Below are 6,000 nucleotides of genomic sequence, written 5' to 3'. Positions count from 1 at the left end.
CCATAATTACCGAACTCATATAACCTAGAAGTCTCTCTTACACGCACACACATGGACACTAATTTTATATACCTATTACCATTTAAATTATTGTAACCACCAATCGGGACCCTAAAATTTAAACAATAACTCTTACCCCTTTCTGCCCCGATTGAAGACCTCCGTACTAATGTATCACCCGCGACACATACACATACATTCACTCTTCATTAGCAACTAAGTCCGTCAATAATATTATTATGTATATAAATTCTTTCGTCTTTATATTAGGAATAAATTTATAAATTTCAAAATAAATGATTTTCATTTATTAATAACCCGTTCCCACTTATTCCCGTAAACCAGGATCGCACAAGGTCCCATCCTGCGTAAAAGAGATTAAATTCTCTTGCCAAAAAGGGACCACCGAGCGAACGGCCCTTTAAATAGAGTAAGAGCGACCCTTGCGGTCGTTGACCTATTTGGGCCCAGACGTTCGTTCGGGTCGAACAGACGGATAGTCTGCCGTCGTTCGAAAAGATAAATTTAGTTACGTCCTTCCTTTCGACTCTTCCTTCCTTGAGTCTGGACGTAACATAAATAAAAATTTGGGGGCTCGTCCGGGATAGAAATGTGCGATTCCTGGTAGCGGTAATGAGTAAAGGAACAAGAGGTCAAACTGATAAAGATCAAATAGAAGAACTATATAAAACTGCATTAACAACACCACATAGAACACGCAAATCTAAATCTAAACCATCTGATTCCGAATTAATTCACACATCCACACCTTTAGTACCTTCAACTTCGACATCTCGCCAAATAAATTTTTTGTTAAAAGATCCTTCCTCAGAATTCGATTTAACTGAAAATACTTTAGTAGCCGAATCGCCCGAGCCAGATTCCGACGATTCCGCCGATATAACTACTGAAACAATAAAAGATCAAATCGAAAAATTTGATATCGAAAGCGATCCCGAAAATTTACTTTCTTTTAACATGGCGCAACCTAACCCCTTTGCTACCTTAAAATACGCGGTAGACGCCGTCCCCTTTTTTGACGGTAGTAACATTCCGCTAAATTATTTTATCGAGGGTTGCGAGGAAGCGAAAGCTATGCTTCCTAAGGAAGCAGAGGCTCAATTTACTAAAATTATAAGAACTAGAATAGTGGGAGAAGCGCGTCGAACAATTCGGGATGAAGATTTTGATACTGTATTGCAATTAACTACTTATTTAAAGAAAATTTATGGACCCACTAAAAATGTATATCAGTTACAAGGAGAACTAGGATGTATTTATCAAAGGAATGAAGAGGATGTCGTCACTTACGCAAATAGAGTTAAATTACTTGGAAAACAAATATTGGAAGCATATCGAAGTTCCGGTCACATTTTACCCAATCAAAATATAAAAACAACGGTAGAAAAAGACATGTGTAAGTGTTTTATTAGAGGGCTAAAGCCTGAAATAGAGCAAAGAATCGCTAGAGATTTAGACGTACAAGAAACTGTAGCCGACGCCCTAAGGATAGAAAGAGAGCTTCGAGAGATGACAGGTTTGCGCCAAGGCCAAGGCGTTAAAACAGGCCAATCACCGTACACTAATCAAGTGCGGGAAATCTGTCAGATCTGTTTCAAAGAGGGACATGCCGCAAGTAGTTGTAGGAAGCTCGTTCAATTTTCCTTACAAGGGCACGATTTTCAAACGAATAACGGAACGGAGATTTTAATTTGCCAAATATGCAAAAAACGCGGCCACAGTGCGGATAAATGTCGCCAACGCGATCCTCGCGCTCGTCAGTCAGTAAACGTAATTCAAGAAAAAATTACTATATGTCAATTATGTTCAAAAACCGGCCACGACGCCAAATCATGCCGACAAACTACTTCCCAACAACAAATTAATAAATCGGTTACTTGTCAATGGTGTGAAAGGCCTGGCCATTCGGCTAGTAATTGTTGGAAAAAACAGAACGAGGAAAGAAGTTTGGAAAGTAGACCGAAAGTTTCATGCCAACTTTGCGATAAATTCGGACACTCCGCTAAGGATTGTCGTGTTAAAATAAATCAACAACTGACAACGAAGAACGATACATTCTGCAGATATTGTAAAGAACAAGGCCATCTCCTTGAAAATTGTCAGTTACGCAACGCAAGTAATAATCGTCGAAAAGAAAATAATCAGGGAAACTACACAGGTCCCTCGGGGTCGGGTGCACAACGGGGGACCGGACAGACTTCACACCCGTCGACATCTCAAGAAGTCAAGTAGGCCGTCAAACCATCGACATACGACCCGTAACAGTAAACCTCGATAAACATAGTCCTACTGTTCAGGTCCAAATTAACGAAATACCATCGCAAATAACCTTTCTATTAGACACGGGATCCGGACCAAATATAATCAAGGAAAATTTTATACCTAAAACTCTAAAAATTAACTATACAAATATATTAAAATTAAATGGTATAAATAATCATCCCGTATATACGCTCGGAGAAGTCGCTTTAAATCTCCTTGGAATTCCGATATCTTTCCATTTAGTATCTCGCGACTTTCCGATTCCACAATCCGGAATATTGGGAAATGATTTCTTTAAACAAACATCATCGAAAATAGATTACGCTCAAGGATATCTGACCGTATCCAAAGTTAACATACCGTTTTTCTCACCGGAATCTATAATAGTGTCTCCGAGATCCGAATCATTATTTTATGTAAGGATAGAAAACCCCGAAATAAAGATGGGATATATACCAAAATTAAAAATAGAACATGGAATTTACTTAGGAGACACTATTGTAGAGAACATCTCCGGAAAAGCATATCTCAATGTTATAAGTACTTTAGACGAAGAAGTGGAAGTCCGCGTACCCACTTTGCGTTTAAAGCCGTTGGATCAATTATTTGACGACCATAAATCCGACTGTCCGACGATCAACAATTACGATGAAGTTTCATCTATAAACGAAGAACCAATGAACACCAACGAAACTTATATTGATATCGAAGACGAAGAAGAAATTTTCGAGGATGAAGAAAAATTTACGGAAATAACTCGAAGGACAAACAAAATTAATGTTGACAAGGGGAATAAAAATTCTCCTGAAAATTTTAATAATTCAAAAATCCTTGGAGAGGGAAGTTACCAAACCTCTCCTGAAAATTTTAATAATTCGAAAATTCTTGGAGAGGGAAGTTACCAAACCTCTCCTGAAATTTCATATAATCCAACAATTAACGGAGAGGGAAGTTACCAAACCTCTCTTGAAAAATTGAATAATTCTAGTAAAGGGAAAAATTATCAAATCTCTCTCAAAAATTTAAATGATTCAAAATCCCTTGGAGAGGGAAGTTATCAAACCTCTCCTGGAGGGGATATTTCTAGAACTTCGGAGGGAAATTTCCAAACCTCGACAGAAAATTCTAGCTCCGTCAATTGCGAGGAGGGAAGTTACCAAACCTCACTACGCGATTTGACACAATCTTGTTCTAATTTAAGAGAGAAAAATTCCTTATCAATTCTAGATATCAAATTTCCGAAAGTTGGATTATTCACAGAAGACCACAATGACAAATTAAAGTCATCTCATGTCACTATAAAAGACCTTCTTGAAAAGGCACAAAAATATTTAAATATTGAAAAATTAAACATTAAAAACTCTAAACGCATGAAAAACAGAACCAAACCGTCTTCGAAAGTTTCGACGTCTTTATTAAATAAATCGCAAGAAATTATAGATAAATTTATGCGAAAACGAAAATCTAAACATAAAAGAAAACAACAACAAATTAACGATGCAAGCAACGATTTGCATAATTGCCTGGTGGTTTCCGAGAAAAAGGAGAAAGACCGCTTTATACAAATTACCGAATTATTACGATTGGAACATCTAAATGAAAAGGAACAAGAAAGTGTAAAGAAATTAATAACAAACAGTCAAAACCAATTTCATATTCCCGGAGAAAATTTAACTGCAACTCATGTACTCCAACATCAAATACCAACCACAGATGATCGACCAATTAACACTCGTCAATACAGATTCCCGCAACTACATAAGGAAGAAATAAACAAGCAGGTAGAGGAACTGTTAGAAGGAGGCATCGTAAAACCCTCACAATCGCCATACAATACGCCCATATGGATCGTGCCGAAGAAAGAGGACTCCAAAGGAAACAAGCGCTGGAGAATGGTCCTCGACTTTCGGGCTTTAAACGACAAGACCATCGGGGACGCATATCCATTACCTAACATCATAGATATATTAGATCAATTAGGGGGCGCGCAATATTTCTCTGTATGCGACTTAGCATCTGGGTTTCATCAGATAAAAATGGATCCTGCTGACAGTCACAAAACTGCATTCACTACTCCCTTCGGTCACTACGAATTCGATCGAATGCCTTTTGGATTAAAAAACGCTCCTGCAACATTTCAGCGCCTAATGGATTTAGTATTAACAGGATTACAGGGCGAAGAATTATTTGTTTATATGGACGACATTGTTATTTATGCTACTTCCTTAGAAGAACACGAACGAAAATATAACGCATTAATAGAACGACTTCGCGAAGCTAATTTAAAACTACAACCTAATAAATGTGAATTTTTAAAAACCGAAGTAACTTATTTGGGACACGTAATTGGCAGAGATGGAGTAAAACCAGATCCGAAAAAATTAGAGGCAGTACATAAATTTCCCCGACCGAAAACCCCAAGAAATATTAAGCAATTTTTGGGACTTGCCGGATATTACCGGCGCTTTATTCCAAATTTCTCTAAACTAGCAAAACCATTAACAAATCTATTAAAAAACGACACTCGTTTCGAATGGACATCAATTCAAGAAGAATCCTTCGAGATATTGAAACAAAAATTATGTGAAGAGCCAGTACTACAATACCCTGATTTCTCTCGACCATTTATTTTAACTACGGATGCGTCAGGTTTAGCCGTAGGAGGAATACTCTCACAAGGAGAAATAAACAAGGACAGACCTATCGCATACGCTTCCAGAACACTCACGGACGACGAAACGAAATACGACACTTACGAAAAGGAAGCACTAGCCATAATATATTGCGTTAAACACTTCAGACCATACTTATATGGAAGAAAATTCACCCTAGTTACAGATCATAAACCTTTAATGTGGTTTAAAAACGCGCAAGACGCAAATATGAGAATACTTCGCTGGAGATTAAAATTAGCGGAATACGATTACGACGTTGTTTTTAAGGCAGGAAAAACTAACGTAAATGCGGACGCATTATCAAGAAACCCAGTAGATCTTGAAGAAATTGATTGCAAAATAATAAAAGAACGAAAAACATTAAATCCAAATAATCCAGAAGATGCAGAAATAATTTCCAGAATGCTGGAAGAAACCGATGACGAAGAAGAAGAAGACGACGATTTTCAACTATATCTGTCAGATACCGAAGAAATTGAAGGACCGATACTCGAAGAAGAACCCCCTGATAATAATGCCGATCCTATACCTTTTACCCCCGAAGAACTAAACGAACCTCCAGCGTCACAAACTATCGAAAAAGCGCTAATACATGATCCTCCAAAACAAAACAGAATGCAAACAAGAAGTCAGGCGACAAAACGAAATATTAAGAAAAATAATGAAAATCATAATAACAACAAAAACAATACTGAAAAGATAGAAGAAAGAAACGATCCGCCAGACAAAGATCAGGATAACAAAGAAACAGATGGAAAAGAAAGGGAAGAAAGCGATGACGACGAAGAAGAAATTATCAATAAAAATTTAAAATCAAGAAAAACAAAAATGAAACCTACTATCATTGAGAATAAAATAATTAAAAGCAACGTTATAGATTCTCGCGAACTATTATTTCTGCGAAAAGACAATGTCGCGTATTTTGTCGACATTTACGGAAAACCTTTAGACTCAGGATCTGAAAAACTCTTCGAAAGAAACGAACTCCCGAATATAGGACCCCTGGAGTTAGGTAAAGCGAAAGCAATAAAATACAAAACCT

Source organism: Prenolepis imparis, unplaced genomic scaffold (assembly GCF_030444845.1).
Source record: "Prenolepis imparis isolate NDT839.2.m4 unplaced genomic scaffold, iyPreImpa1.0 SCAF_37, whole genome shotgun sequence".
NCBI lineage: Eukaryota > Metazoa > Arthropoda > Insecta > Hymenoptera > Formicidae > Prenolepis > Prenolepis imparis.
This window is presented reverse-complemented; position numbering follows the sequence as displayed.